Source organism: Corvus kubaryi, unplaced genomic scaffold (genome assembly GCF_017639235.1).
Source record: "Corvus kubaryi isolate FWS band 111438036 unplaced genomic scaffold, C.kubaryi_AGA036_p1.0 37152, whole genome shotgun sequence".
NCBI lineage: Eukaryota > Metazoa > Chordata > Aves > Passeriformes > Corvidae > Corvus > Corvus kubaryi.
This window is the reverse complement of record NW_024581040.1, coordinates 811,657-828,417: the sequence shown is the minus strand read 5'-3', so window position 1 is coordinate 828,417 and position 16,761 is coordinate 811,657.

The window sequence follows — 16,761 nt, the reverse complement described above, 5'->3', positions numbered from 1 at the left end:
GTAAAACTCATGGGTTGAGATAAGAACAGATTAATAACTGAAACAAAATAAATGTAATCAATAATGATGATGATAACAATAATAGTAATGAAAAGGGGACAAAGGTATAAAACCCAAGAAAAACCAGTGATGCACAACACATTACTCATCACCTGCTACCCACTGCCCAGCCCGTCACCCACAGCAATCATCAGCTCCTGGGCAGCTCCCCCAGTTTATATCCTGGGAATGGCATTCTGTGGTGTGGAATATCCCTTTGGCCAGTTCAGGTCACCTGTCCCAGCTCCGCTCCTTCCCAGTTTCTTAGCACCTTCTTGCTGGCAGAGCCTGGGAAACAGAAAAGACTTTGATTTAAGGTAAGCACTGCTCAGGAACAGCTCAAACATCGGTGTGTAATGAACATTGCTCTCACAGCAAATCCCAAACACAGCACTAAGGGGAGAATCAAATCCATCACAGCTGAAACCAGGAGGACCTGTAGGTTTGGTGCCTCCATAAATGCAGTGAGTGTGTAACTGAGAAAGGACCAGTGCAGAACAGGGCCCCAGGTGTCAGCAGAGACCTGACCCTGATGGCAGCACCTCATCCCTCCAGAAACACCCACGTGGAAGAACTGTCAATCCCTGTGGTGTGAACCACGCCCCACCGTGTGTGGGTTGTGGGTGTGGGATACAGCCCAGTGCCCTCTGGGCAGTGCTTACAGTCCTGTTTGAATTAACAGTGAGAGCCGGATGGCCGCACTGAGATTGAAGTCCCTGTGGCCATACCATGAGTCTCTCCCACATTTTCATGCGGCTCTTTCCAGGAAGGACAATCCCTCTCTGCTGAGACAGTCTCCTGGTGAGGCACCTCGGTGTGGTGGAGGTTCAGGATGAGGAGCTGCTCTGGCAGCTGCCACCTCAAGAATGAAGCCATGGTGTCGTGACTGCCCTGATCCAACCCTTCAGTCCCACCCAAAGCCTGCCTGGTGACACAACTCCAGTGACCCAGGCCTGCCCTCCTCCTCTGCTTCTACAAGTGCAGAACAACTTGCTACAAACCATCTCCACTGTGCCCTCCTCCACAGCCACCCTGACCACCACCAATGAATAATTCAGTCCTTAACATTAACCTTCACAGGCGGTTTCACCCTACCTGCCCATGTCTGATTGTTGTGATCTATTTTTACTCTTAAATGACAAGGTTTCAGTTACTCCGGAAATGTTTTCCTCCTTGAGCTCCTCAACTGGAAGTTGTGGAGACTGGAAGATCAACCTGTGGCAGTCTCCTACCTGCTTGCCCTGCTCACATATTCATTCCTGAAATCTTCAGGTGTTCTTTCAGTCCAATGTAACTGTTAGGCCCTTGTCTGCTTGGTTAACTCACAAAACTTATTCTGACAAGCACATGTACAGGTTGTTTTTAGTCCTTGGGGAAAAATTTGTCTGTATCTCATCATCCCATGCAGAATCATTGTTAATTGGGTTAATTAAAGAATGTCACAGATTGAATTCTTAGTTGAGTTCTAGCTGGATTTTTTTATAAGTGCATTCCTCTGTGTGGCAAACCAGGTTTTATTTCAAGTGCAAGTTTTACCTGTGGGTTCCAATGTTCTAAGGCAAGCTTTCGTGCTTCTGCTTATGTGATGAAGTGTTTGAGGAGGCTGGGGGAACTCAGACATGGGCCAGGCAGGGCTGCAAAAAATACATAGATTGAGATCCACAGCATTTATTATGGTTTGACTGCCAGAACTGAAGTTCACTCCCAAAATCTCCAATAGGCTACTCTCTACCATGTAGATCCATCATAACATTTTAGGTTAAAAAAGAACCTCTCACCCTTGATTCCTCCAGGAAGATGTACCTAAATTGAATTGTTCAAACCTCCCATGGTAAGCCTTGGCCCACACAACTGACTCCCCCACCCAGACCTCTGAGTGATCCAGCCTTGGAAGAACTCTTTTGATTGACCTGAGAAAAAAAATTACACAAATGACAGTGTGTGATTGAGCAGGATGAGCCCAGAGTCAGAAGTGGCCATTCAAGCCCCTGTGGAAGAGCTGGGTGCAGATGTGATGGAAGAATCTCTCCACATGTGTGGCCCTTCCATATCTTCACTCTGAGGCTCTCAGAGGGTCCCAGCAGAGCCAGTGGAGCTTCTGAGGGCTCAGGGTTGTACGGGGCACAACTCTGCCCTTTGTGCCACTCCATCTCCTCACTGATTAATGGATGCCTGCTGCAGGGCCATTTCTGCTGCTAATTCACAACAACCTACTGGGAAATGCTGAGACAATTTGTGGTTTCACTCTTGGCTTTCAACCCCCTTCCCAATTCCTGTCCCAACTTGGCTCATGGTTTCAGTGCTGGCCCCACGGCCTATGACCCCACAGAGACAGAATTCAGCCTCACTTCTTTGCCCTACCATTGCCTGATTCATCACCCCACGATATCCTGTTTTGTGGGTAACTCCTCGAAAATGCTGGATTTGGGATTGTGAGTGACGGAAAACCCCAAATCACACATTGCACAGTTCGGTCACCACTGCTTGAACCCCTCACAAATCTCACCAGAAGTTTATAAAAAGACCCATGAGTGGATTTCCAGCACAAGTCAGGACTGGAGGAAACAAAGACTACAACAGGAAGCAGAAAACAAAATGTGGCAAGTAAAAAGCGCTTAAAATTAACATACAATAGCAGATTCTTTTCAAAGATAATTTAGGGAAAGTTTTCATGAGGTTGTTATCTTTTAATTTCTTGATACGTTTGTTCATTGTTGCTCCAAGTTCTCCAGGATTTAAGGATGCTTGGAACACATTCCTTAGAAGAAAAGGAAATGCTCTGTATCTCACAGTGAAATTACAAAACCTCTTAAATATACTTTCAAGAATAGAAACAGCCTTGTTAAAAGAATGAACTGCCAGTGCACTGAAGGGTGAAATGCAATAGGAAACTGACTTGATAAAAGGATAATTCCAGTAAATGAATAACACTTCCCTTGTATCACACAAAATACATAATGCTCAGTTGATAAAAATAGCAACGGCAGCCCATGTTCTGAGCAGCTTTTCTGGCAAACTTGGGTGGGAGCCTGTTGAGAGGAAGCTTCACAATCAGTCCAGATGAGGAGTAAGAAGTCTCGTGATCCAAAGCAATCCTAGATGATCAGCAGAGCTAAAAATTGTTTCAATTAATGTCATTCTTGCCATTGAAAACACCATCCCCAGTAGCAAGGGAAGGGTGCAGGTGAGTGTCCAGGGCCTGACACTGCGTGGATGGGATTCAGCTCCTTTCTGGAGCTTGGAAGTCAAGGATCAGCCAGCCACCTGGCTGCTCATGCTCAGAGAAGGAAAAAGGCTTAGGGCAACTCACGTGGCCCTTCTTAGAGAGCGTTCCTCCTTTGTGGGCCTGATTCTTCCACTGGCCAGAAAGGGAGCGCAGAGCTCAGGTGGGGCATTGAATGAGCTGAGGAAGCTCTGATTAAGAACCCTCACTCTGTCACACAATCACAGAAACACAGAATGTCCTGAGTTGGACAGGATCCACAAGGATCATCCAGTCCAACTCCTGGCACAGACACCCCAACAACCCCACCCTGGGCATCCCTGGCAGCGCTGTCCCAGCGCTCCTGCAGCTCTGGCAGCCTCGGGGCCGTGACCATTCCCTGGGGAGCCTGGGCAGTGCCCAGCACCCTCTGGGGGAAGAACCTTTCCCTGATATCCAGCCTAAGCCTGCCCTGGCACAGCTTCATGTCAGGACTCCTCGGGAAGGATCCCCAACTAAATGGCAAGTCTTGAAACGGATTATCCTTGAAGTTCTTGCCAGAAGGAATGGGGAGTGCCACCTTTGCTTCATGGCTGTAACTCTGATCTAGCACTGTACTCCATTTGTATTCCAGTGAGGACCAGAGTTGCAGTGTACTGATTTTAGAGGCTGGAGACATTAGGAATGAGCACGGCAAGCAAGGGGACCATTTAATCCTCCCATCTTGGAAGAGGTGTCCAGGTCCTACAGTAAATCTCCGTGGCCTGGTGCTGGCAGGTGACAGGCACTCCTGGGACAGAGCCAACACTCTGCCACACTGTGTGAGCACTTAGGCTGAAGGGGGAGCGAGGAAGAAGAAGGCTCTGTCCTGCCAGGCCCTTTGAAGAAATGGGCTTCTCTTTCAGCATGGCCAACCTCTGAAAAACTCTTCTTTGAGCTGCTCCGTTGGTGGCAGAAGCAGCTGGAGCCCTTCTGAGGTCAGATAGTGGAATTTTAGCTAGAGGCATTTTTTGTCTCAACAGAGATGCCGCCAGTTTGTTCGGCTGAAAGATCTAAAGTCGGGGCCGCTGCAGCAGAAATCCACTTGCTTGGGCCAACCACTGCCCACCCACCCTGGAATGACTCCAGCACACTCCCTAGACCCCCCAGCTCTTGTTTAATCTTTAATGCACCTCCAGTCGCCCTGGGCTGGACAGCACAGCAAGATAGCAGTGATGATTAGCTGCTGACCCCTGGGCTGTGCTGGGCACTGGGAAATGCTGCTGACCCTCCATCGATCCCGGCCGTGTCCCCCGGGCAGGAGGAATCATTAGTGGCAGCTCCCAATGGAGGGGCCTGCGGTGCCTCTCACTCTGCTGGGTGCAGGCACACGGAAAAGCCACAGGCACGGCAGACCCGTCCTACCTGTTCCTGCTGCCCTGACTCTCAGCTGGACTGTTCCGAGGTGTCTGCTGGAGTAAGGGATGGGGGAGGGATTGGGGAGAGTGCCCTGCACGCAGCCCCTGCGATGAGTCCCTGCGTCCTGCTCTCCCTGTGCCACCCGTCCTGTGCCGAGGGGAGCCAGCACAGATGGAACTGTCCCATCGACAGCGGGTCTGTCGTGGGGACCACACCTCAGGGATTCCTGGAGACCACTGCACTACCCAACCCCTGCTATCTGCACTCAGCTTTGGTGCTGGAATGGAAACACACACAGGGAGGGAAAAGGATCAGGAGAGGCATGGCCCCACCAAAGAGGAAGTTCTCAGAAACTGGAGAAACCCAAGATCTAAGGTCAAGCATCATTATATATGACAAAAGGTGGGGTTGACAACGACAGTAAGGGAACTCAGATCAGAAAAGGCAACAGAAAATAGAAAAAGTAACAGATGTTATGGCCAACACATGAAATAAGGGAACTTCTACCAGTGAAAAAAAGGAACATTTGGGACAACAAGAGAAGGGATTGAGAACCCAACTGTAGAAGAAGGAAGTAGAAAGAAAATTAAGAGATGAGGGAGCTTAAAGATAACTGGATAACTCCACTGCAATCATGTTCCATGGGCTGGACACCAACAGGGCAAAGGCTTCCCCTTTTTTTCGTTCATCCTTAGATAATTGAAAAAAAAAGTTTTATAATAATAAATAATTATTATTTATAATATTAAATATTTTATATTTTTAAATGACATCCTAAATAAGTTAAAGGCAAATTCCCCTAAGGGAAATAATTTCCCTGAGGGAAAGCAACTGGTTAAGCAATACTGAGAATGTGTTTTGTGCAGGCTCTACCCAGGGTCCATCTGGGGGTACTGCTCTGGGTAGGGATCACGCCTCAGTGGTGATAGGAGAATAGACTAACATGGCAGGAAGAAATTCCCCAACTGAAAATATCATTCCAAATTCCAGTGCAGGAGCCTGGAGGAACAAGGACTTTGTTGTGAGAGATTTACTGAAGTCGTGTGCAGCAGAACCAAGATAAGTAACACATGAATCAATTAATTGGCTGCTGAAAGAGAAATGAATACCTGGAAATGGTCCTGCCCAAAGCAGCCTCAGGCAGACAGGCCTGGCATGGGGAGGGGGACGTTTCCAGCAGGTGTCAGACCCAGGAGAGGACATGTCCTACGAGCTGAGTGCCCATCCCAGGGCAGTGACTGAGCCCCTGAGGATATGCAGGGCATGGCCTCTGATTTACTCTATAATCTTGGGGTTCTCCACACTCGCTTCTGGTCAGATCAATGTCACACCTGCTCCTCTGTTCCTCCTCCATGTGAAAAAGGATGGCTGGGGATGGCTGGGCCCTTATTTGTCATCCAGCAACACACAGAGAATTACCAAGGGTCAGCCATGCTTGATTGAAAATATTTATCAGCAGTGTGTTCAGAAAACTTCCTTCAGGGTTATAGTCCTCTCCTTGTACAGAGAACATTAGAAATTACCCTCCTCAGTCCCATCAAGGACAACAAACTTACTGACCACAAGGCACAGCCAGACTGGAGCAACCTGACGGTGACATAACTTCTACATCTGTGCGGTTCCTCTCTTCTTTCTCCTCCCCTACTCTTCCCACCCTCTGAAAATCTCCCTTCTGGATTTCATGGCTGCAGCATGATCTGTTCAGTAGCTCACTATACTCATAAGCTTTTCTTCCCCCCGATGCTTTCCAGACACAGACTCCAAATTGACAGCGGAATGGGGTGTTAGGAGCTTGTAAAGGTGCATCATGCATCCTCTACTCCAGAATTACAGCTCTTTGCTATTACACGCTGTCAGGGACATGGAGAGATGCCCCAGGATATCACTATTGCTTCTGTCTTGGCAATGCCTCCCAGCTTTGGGCGATTCATATAAAGATACAGCCTACGTGGATTTTTCAAGAAGCGATCCCACCGAAACTGCTCAGCTCCAGAGTGAGGGTTTTGTTACCTCTCTTACCTGGTGACTGTGAGAGAAGCAAGTGGATTTATAGATCTGGTTCTCACTTGAGTGACTGAAGTAGGTTAGAAAAACATAGGTTACCTCTGATAGGTATCACAAGGGAGTGATTATGAAGCTTCATTACAAATCTTCATGCACCATCCCTCATGTTCTGGTATTACGAGAATTTGAACAAGTTAATCATTAGGATCCTCAGATAAAGAATTCCTTTTCTGAATCGGTAAGTGATGGAAGCCAAGGGGTCTTCTTCTCCATGTTAAAAGAGAAGAGGTCAAATTCATTTCAAATTAGTTTGGAATTCAGGGTTTTTAGGAAAAAAGTTGCTTTATCTAAGACTTTGATTCGTCTATGACAATTGTCCTTCTACAAATCAGTTTTAGCCCAATTCCACTTCTTCACTGACCTATTCCATCAAAATCCTTTGCTTAAATACAGAGATCAAATATCCAAACCTACAGCCACTCACATCATGTTTTTTCTCTTCGTTTTTATCGCAAGGCACCGATCCTCTCAAGGCATGCAGGACACTTTGATAGGAGCTGAATGGCAGTGTGATACAACCACCCAGAGTTTGCCTGATGTAGGACAACCAGTATGGGGAATTATAAGATAGAATTGGGTTGTGAGCTGTAAAACCTGCCTGCAGAGGCACATGGCAGCACAAAGGAGCACATGGTGGCACAGAGAAGCTTGTCTCCACCGGACCCTGAGGGGAGGAGGTGTCACAGGGCAGACCCCTATGGAGAGGAGCCTGCCGGGAGCTGATGGACGGATGAACAGCGAGGGATCATCCCATAGAAGGACATTTGGAATGTGTGTTGCTGATGTATAGAACATATAGAACACCATACAGAACAATACTGTGCCTTGGAGAAGTGTATAAAACCAACTCACTCCTTGGAATAAACGATTCCATTTCCCTGCCGGTCTGGGTCCGTCATTCAATCACCGACAAACCAGCACAGCTCCATAATTCCCTCCAGGATGTGAATAATGCAGACAATGGAGTGAGGAGGAGCAAGGGCAGAGGCTCAGCTGCAGCTGAGAGAAGATCGAAGGACTGATACCTTGATGTCCACATCGCCCATGGCCCCAGGCTGTTCCCCAACAAGGAATTCTCTTTTTCTCCCCACCTGCTTGTCCAGATGATGTAATTATCCATTATTTTATCCTCCTTTACCTGACCATCTCTTCCAACCATGCAGTTCATACAAGAATCTCCCAACTTTCTCTTCCATCTCTTGCGTGTTTTGACATTTGTCCGAGTCACCCTGGGCTTTAGCTCAAAAGGATTCCCTGCACTTTGGTTTATCTACTGGGAGGAAACTGTTTTCAATAAATGCACTCTGAGGGTGGAGCACCAAAAACCATTTTCACATCATCAAGTCTGAAATCAGCTGTGGATTTTATTGGTGTGGTTTACCCTTCTTCCCAGAACTGGGACTTCTATTCATGGCCACCTCCTTTTCTCTCTGGGTATGTCCTGCTTTGGCAGGAGATATTCACTCCATCCCAGCATTGCTGAGGACAATGATGGATACTTTTATACCCCACTACTACTTTAATCACCTTCAAATCCACATTTCGTATTTCATCCTTACTAGATGTAACACTTCTAAATTTTTTGAAACTTCTTTAAAGAATTACCAACTTGTCAAATTCCCAGTTAGAAATGAATCTCCAGTGCACAGAGACTGCAACAGAATTAATGCAGAGATATCAACTTAAATCAGGAGTGGGCTTGCTCTGTAAAATGCAGGTGCTCAGCCTAATCCAGTATCAAAATCTGAGGCTGAGAAGTGGAACAATTGTTGTCTCAGTCAGCAAAGCAAACCCAAATGGAGTTACAACCAACACCCCTCATTTACAGGGAACACACATCTAGAGGGAAAGACAACACTTCACATGAAAATATGTCTGAGACACAGAAATAATATTTTAAATAATCAGGAAATGAGGTTTTAACAAAGTGAATGCCACATCCATGTTGTCTCCCACAGGAAAGCCAGAAGGTATAAATCCCATGAGATAAATGTGGCGTGGGTGCTTCTCCAGATACGTGATTTACAACTGCTTCTGCTCCAAGTTGAGACAAGTTTGGGGTCTTATATTCTTCAGAAATTAGTTTCTGAGCTGCAGGAGTTGCAGTGGCAGCTGATATTGTGAAGTCAGGGCAGAAGCAAATGTGTTCCTCCAGCAGAAGTCAATCAGGATTTCTGTTCCCATGTCCAGTCACCCCATCACAGGAAATTTCTTCCTCTCACAAAGAGAGTGAGAGGCAAGGGACTTGCATTTCCATAAAGCAATTTCAGCAGGACATTCAGTTCTGTTTTAGGTGTTGGGTGGGGGTTCTTTTCTCTAACTGGAATGACAGAAATTGCCTAGATAACCGTAGAAACTCTTTCACTGTTATCTCTGCTCAAGCCACAGGCTTGTCTTATCTCTCCCACAATACCACACTACGCAGCTCCTATGAGCTCCCTGTTCCCCCCATACTGTTCACTCCCTCCCTATATTTGTGCTTTTCACTATGTCCTCAGGAATCCAATAAAGGCTCCTGCAGGAATCTGTAGCAACACATTCCTTTTCCATCATCATCTGCACTTTGAGCAAAGCTCTTCTCTTATATATCTCTTCTGACAGAATATGAAACCACAAGTATTTTAAGCTGAGACAAAGAAGGCAGAGGGCTGTAATCCAACCTGACAGCAACGTTATTAATTGGGGAAGAAGAGGTTGAGCAGAGCAGATTGCTCAGAGATCTAAGAAATGGCATTGTGTTGGGAGGGGGCTCCCAGGTAGTTCTGGGCACTGTGGATGGGCTGCAGAGCCTCTCACCCAGAGGACACACAGCAGTCCCCAAAGGCAGTGGTAGGAACAGAGATAGGAGACCACACAGGGCTGAAGTGCACCCAGTCCCACATCTGCTTTCCTTCAGAGCCTGCTCTGAGTGCTCTCGCTTTGATCAGGGGGAAAAGGGGGGCAGGCACTCTTTTCAGAATGTCTTTGTGGGATTTTTACCAGCACAGGGCCCTTTTCCTGACGGTGCTCAGCGCTCTCCTGTGTGCAGGTTTAGGATCTGGGTGCAGGTTGTGCCATCACTGCATCAACTGGGTCATGCTCCCTCTGGGAGCTGGGCTGAGCTGTGCTGAATCCACAGCTGGGAAGGGGATAAACACTGTCCACTGCATGGACTCACCCTTCACACTCCACACGCTCAAGCACTTGGATAAAACCCACTCCTAAATACTTGTTACAGGTGATGGAGAAATAAGGGAGTTGCATTCAAGAGGTGCTGGTTGGGGACCTGGTGAAGAAGCTCATGTTGAAGGGTCTGCAGGGTTCTGGCATGACATGGATGGTCCCCAACCATGCTATTCAAATAATTTGGTTGTGATGTAATCCAAACTGGCTTCTAGTTTTAATTACACATTTAATTACACAAGATTATTTGGGTCTTCTGCAACTTTTGCTGATAATAATTTACACCAGTCCGATCACCAGTAGGAACAAACCCTGCCATGAATGTCCCTATTAGAAAGTAATTCCTTTGCAATTCCTTTATCAGTCTCATGTATATCGATTCAGAATGGGCAATCTTTGTTTTGGATTTTTAAAACAGAATATATTCTGTCACTTCATCAAATGAATGACAGAAAGTATCCTTCATACCTAGAAAAAAGCAGCATATCCTTCTGAATTGATCAAAGAGGGAGATAAATGGCAGACCTGGAAGAAAGAGACTTCCGAGATCTGTTTATTCTAACAGGGAATGGACGATGTGAGGTAGCAGTTTGCAGCTGAGGCTACACAGATTTATATTCTATCTCCTGTCAGCTTTTCAATCATCTCCTGGGCATCAGTGAAACCAGCCCACGATTCCACAGGACCTTTTCCCCTCCTCCCCACTTTTCCAGTAACCCAAGGTTTGTTAAACATCATTGCTAATGACCCCAAGCTTCCCAGACATCTCCTTTTAACTTCACAGCAGCAAATTACTTGACCCAGTCACTACAAAAAGACAGGAGATCTTGTGTGCAGCCCAAAGGGACTGGGAGGAGCTGGGTGTTGCAGATGAAGGCAACTGCACCTTCACATCACTGGTTGCAACTCTGGCCTCAGAGAAGGCTGTCAAGTTATTGTATTTCCATTTATTAGCAGGGAGTTATTTCAATTGAGAAAAGAGTCACTCTACATTTACTTCTCTTCATATCACAGAAGCAGAAAATTAAGTACAGGACAATTAAGGAGCTGCTTCCAGTCACTACAAACCTCTTTGTTCTTGTGCTTTAGAACCTCTGTTTTTCTTTTTTTGCACTTGATTGCTTTTTAAATGACCAAATTCATCCCTTGGGATGAGTGATGTGGACAAGGTGGTTACCTGAGCAGTCTGTAAGTGACTGTGTGACAGGTTTTACCTTCTCAGGGGCTGCCTTGGAGGACCATGGGGACATGACATGGTGGGCCCTGCAGCCAAGCCAGACCAGCCAGAGTTAAACTTCCAGGCCAAATGAGGTTGGAAAGTTGTGCCTGGTTCACAGCTGAGGCGCTGGCTCAGAGCACAGTGACAGCTGATGGGTGAGGCAATGAGGGTGGTCTCCTTTCCCTTCAGAATCCCTTCAGTCACTGTGGAAGTTGAGCTTTTTTGAGGTTTACATGAATTCTTACTGAAATTATGGAAAACACTCCATGGCAATGGTAGACAGCCCAGGATCAAGTGCTCCTGCAGTGCTCATTACCCTTCCCAAGCCCCAGGGTGCTCTTAGGCCAAACTGAATTCCACCTGCACATAGATGTAGACTGGGACAACATCACTCCTTCAGCTGGAATTCAGACTTATCCTCCAAAACTTCCACAGGAATGCACATGCCCTCACTTATTAATGCTAAAGGCAATTGATATCTGTGTTATGTGAGCATCTGGAGGCCTCCTATGAGCCGGGACACCTTTGTGCTGCACTGCCCAAAACACAGCAGGGCCTGGAGGAGCTGCCCGCGGTCTCAGACACATCAACAGCAGAGCTGGGGAGGTGACATTGGAGTTTTGCCTCAGAGGACATGAGGGTGGCCCATCCTGCCCATCCCCAAAACCTCTGCTTGGGTGCCGGGGGCTGAGGCTCGGGGAGGGCGTTGGGCTATCTCTGTCAAAGCAGCCCAAAGGTGGGACATGTCACTGTCTGTCTCACAGAAATCTCATTTGACCTTGGGCTACGAGCCCCAGACTAAACCTCCTGTTCAAACCTGACCCAGCTCCCTCCACAGCCGAAACGTGAGACCTGGCGCTGGCAGCTCCGGTTCCTGACGTGTGTCACCCCCTCCAGCAGCCCCCCCATCCCTCCAGGAGCCGGGCTGGGAGCAGAGCCCTCCGTCCTCCCAACACCTGCGCGGGCTGCGGCTCCCGGAGCCCCTGGGCACTCGTGGGGAGCAGCTCAGCACAGGGGAGGGAAATGCGCTTAAGGAGGGTTTTAAAAAAAAGAAAATGTGCTGGTTTCAGGTGACCTCAGGGTGTTTTTGGATAGCAGGCAGGGGATCCTTCTCCCCCTCTTCCAAGTCAGTAACACAAAAGTCACAGCCTGGATCAGTACAAGCTACTGATCTTTATTTCCGTGTCTTCCATGCTGCTGGGCTTGTCCAGGGAAACAGGCAAGCCTGTCCTGGCAAATGTGGTTGGGAAAGGCTTTCCCACCTCACCTGCACTTGTGCCCTGGCTCCTGCTCTCCCTGTGGATCTTTTGTCTCCTTAGCTGGGTGATGCTGCAGTTCCTTAGCCAAGAGGAACTTGCTGCTCTTTTTCTTTTCCTCTGTTTCCTTCTCTCCATCTCATGACCAGCAGAATTCAGGGAGTGGATTAAACACCAGGAGAACTTGTCCCAGAACTGAAAGAGAGGAAAACCAAAACAAGCTTGATTTTGGACTGCAGCTGAGATACTCAGAAGGGGACAAGTACCTGTTTCCATCTCCCAGCTCTGACACCAGGTGACTCTGGTGGGAACAAGAGTGCCGGTGTGAGTACTGACACCAGCCTGCTGACAGCTCTTCTCACGACAAGCACAAGTCCCAAAACATGGAGAGAAAGGCCCTGCAGATGAGTGTGAACCATAGCTGTGGCCACACCAGGAGCTGGCAGACCCCCAGCAGTCCTCTGTCTCCACACGAGGCCTTTTTCCAGCCGCCTGTGTGCAAGGTCTGGCTGTGGCCCTGCCTGCCCTGCTCACCCCAGCCATGCCCCCGTGCTCCCAAGGTATTTTTGTGCTGGAGTTTGCCTGGGGCAGTGCAATGCCATGAATAACTTCCCTGCTAAAAGCAAGAGGGGATGGAGAAATGGAAGAGGCAGGTGGGTTTTGGCAAGAGCAGCACAGAGGGAAAGATAAAGGATTTGGGTTGAGTCAGGGGTGGGGGAGGGAACAGAAACTGGATAAAAAACAAAGGGTGGTAAAAGACATTGGAGGAAAGCCAAATCAGGCCAGGCAGCAGGCAAGGAGAAGGTGGTATTGAGGCAACTCCAGGGCATGGATTTGTGTCTCTACAACAGGATCAGGCAGGATCAGATCCCCAGCAGAGCCTTCCAAGGGCCAACAGGTGACTCAGAATAACTGATTTAGCGAGCAAGAGCTGAATCCAGGATCTCTTTATGGAGACATTTCAGCAGCGTAGGGTTGCCTTGCCCAATTCTCCATCCTGCCCATCCACGGAGTTGTGTCTCCAGACCAACCAGGGTTGGGTGGAGAACTCTGCAGAGGAAACACCTGGAGCAGTGGATGCAGCTGGGGAGGTGTGGGGTGGGATGGGGGAGACACAGCAGAGCCGTTCAGCAGAGTTCTGCACAGCCATCTACAATTTCTCGCCATAAGCACAGGTCTATCGAGGTGCCAAGCAGCGGAAATGTGAGAACTCTCATTCCCCAGCATATGATACTGCACCTGGTGCTGCAGCAAATGTCTTCTGGCTCAGCACATGCTGGGCCTGGGATCCAACAGCCAAAATCCATTCCCAGCTGCTTGTAGGGCTGTAGGAAAGCAGTTGGCAGCAGATGGAGCAAAGGTGACAAAATCTAAGGACCGTGTTGTACATTCAGCTAAAAGCATCCCTGTAGGAGAATATCTGCAAGGGCTCTGAACAGGGCCAGGGCTGAGCACTTCTAATGTGCCATTTGGGACCTTTCCCATGGAGTCTTGGGAATTATTTCTGCATCCAAAATATTTCACCAACAGGTACTGACAACATCATCAAGATCTGGTAGATCCAAGGCATCAGATTCTACAGACCTGATATCTACTAACCAAGACAAAAGGGAGAAGAATCTCCAAAATTCTCTGGAAAACATTTGCAACCCTGGGTTTAAAAAAGAGCAGAGGAATGTCATTTCAGTGGGAAAATACCTTACTAGGAAATGAAGATTATCAGTAAGTACAGAAATCTTGGGATATGCCTCTATCCGCGGACAAAAGGGATACAAAGATTTCAGCAATTTATATTTTGATGGGTAGTTTCTGTCTAGTGTGGCTGCCAAGATGCCTTGTCTGTAGCCATTAATAGTTCAGATTGCTGTGTCACGGGGGATGCTGACAGGAACAGATCATTTGGCTGGGAGCTGGCAGAGGTGATCCCTGCAAACACACGTCCCAGGTCTCTGATCAAACCTTGGGACAAGGTGCATGCTGGAAGTCAGAGCTAGGCCAGGCCCAGCAAAGCTGGCAGAAGGTCTCATGCATTTCCAAAATGAGGCCTGGCAGAAACTTTTCCCCAAAGCCTTTCAGACAAGTGCAAAAGAAAGGCACTAGCAAACACAGCACAGGCTGCAGAGGCCACTGTCCCAGGCATGGCTAAGGGATTTAAAACCTGTATAAGCTGGGAAAAGTAGAGTGGAGTTCACTTGTCCTAAACCTTTAATAGAGATGCCCTGCTTGGGAGATGCCTCCTTCTTTTTCTGGGCTCACTCAGATTTTCAGCTTGAGTTTGAGACAGGCAAAGTTAGGCTGGAAGCCACTGACGTGATCAGTTTTAGAAAAGTAGAGCCTGGAGCACACACAGACACGTGGCCAGGGACATGTCCTGGCTTTGCCACTGCACAAACCAGGGCACAGAAAGAGGTTCTGCAGGAGCAGTACAGGGAGCAAAGGCTCTGAGTGGGCACAGGGATCTCAGCCAGCCATCACCCCCACGGGTCAGAGCAAACGCTGGCCCTGAACAGCCTTGGGTGGGGTTTCAGCAGCCAGGTTGAGAATGGGGACAGTGGTGAGTCCATGTGAAGGACACACAGCTCACACTTTGCTGCTGTCTCTGTAGGGGATGTTGGATTTACACAATTGTTTAGATGCAATTGTGGAGGAGAGGGGAAAATTGCTTGACTGGGAATTGCCAGAGGTCCCCAGTGATGGTACCACCCTTGACAATAAACAGGATTGTGACCTGTGCTATTTATTAAATGTTTCCATTGAGCTGCTTGCTCCCAAAGCAATGGTACTTTGGTCATCCATGATGCTGCTTAGAGAAGGAACCTGGCTGGGAAGACACTGATGTGTCAACAAAAGCTATTTCCAGCATTTCCTATATTTAAGGTGTGACTTGCAAACTACCCTGTGTTTTCTCACAGGATCACAGGAATGTTTTGGTTGGAAGGGACCTTAAAACCCTTTTTGTGTCCAGGATGCTGCTGCTCTCCTGTGACTTCAAAGACCTTCCTGGAGTCACCACTGCCCAGGAATGGCTGGGAGCTGCCACAGCATGTCTGCCCCAGCCCAGCACAGGACCCGAACCTGAAGGTCTGCACCCAGCCAGGCCAGGGATTTTCAGCATGGCCGCACAAAGGAGCAGGGATCCCACTGGCCTGCTTTGCCAGGAGCTCTTTCCCATGACATTTTAATCCCACTGTGACAGTAACAAGCAGCACGAGGAGGTTTCACTGCACCCACCCAGCGCTCACACAACCCCTCAACTCAACACCATGAAGAAAACAAATTCCTCACATCACCATTCTCCCAGGAACAGATGATCTCAGGAAAGCTATCCCCCTGCTAACACTGGGCTGGCCCCTTGTGTGCCCAGGCTCTGTGTTGTGGCACTGCTGAGGAAGGGTGGGACACCTCCCCATGTTCTACCACCCAGGTCCCCACCTTTCATTCCAGGACCTTTCCCTCTCACAGCAAGACCTGACTTTTCTGTTTAGTCCTTGGACCTAAAGTACTGCTGCCTTTTGGTGCCCTGGAAGAGTGAGAGGCAAAAACAGCCTGGGAGGTTGTGCTGAAGGTGACACTGGGACAGTTGGGCCCCAGCAGGGAAGTAAAGCCTGTCCCTCCAAAGCCCAGCTCATGTTTGCCTCGTGCTGTGCCCTGACACCCAGGAGAGCCTGGAGCCACTGCTGCTTCCCAGGGCAGCAGACCCAGGCTGGGTGGGGGCTCTTAATGCACCCTGGCACCATCTGTCCCCAAAAAGCACCCCAGTCAGCACCCTTCCTCCACCCAGGAGGTCCTGTAGGTACCGCTGCCACACTGGGGCAGGAGAAGCATTGACTGGGGATAACTGAGGATACAAAAATGCCCAATGCTCATCCATGAAGCAGCTGAAGAGACTGTTACCCAGGACCTGTGTGGCTTCCCTGAACCTCCAGGGATGGAGGTGACCCCATTTCAGTAGTGATGGTTTGGGGGAGAAGGGACAATCCTGGGGACCCCAGGCTGACCCAAGCCTGAGCTGTGCTGGTGCCTGTGACAGACATTCCTGGTGCCTGTGACACACTGCAAGGTCTGCTCCCCTTGGCCTCATCCAGTCCCCAAGAAAATGCCACTGACCCAGCTTAGCCTGTCCAGAGAGTTCTACTGCTGCTTTAGCTTACCAGGGAAGCAGATGTTTCATGAACTGCACCACTCTGGGGGACAAGCTGGGCAGACCTTAGAAAACAACAGGGAAAAGTAGAGTAGAGCCTCAAGAGTCAGGTGTGGGAAGAGGGTTAGAGAGGACCTGTGCGTGTTTTGAAATATTGATCATGCCCAGTTCAGTGGGATGCTTTAGCCAGGAGAACCCAACCACTTGGAGGGGTAATTCTGACACACTTCACTCAGTACAGGCCAAAGAGCTGGACAGCCACGTGCTGACGTTTAGGGCT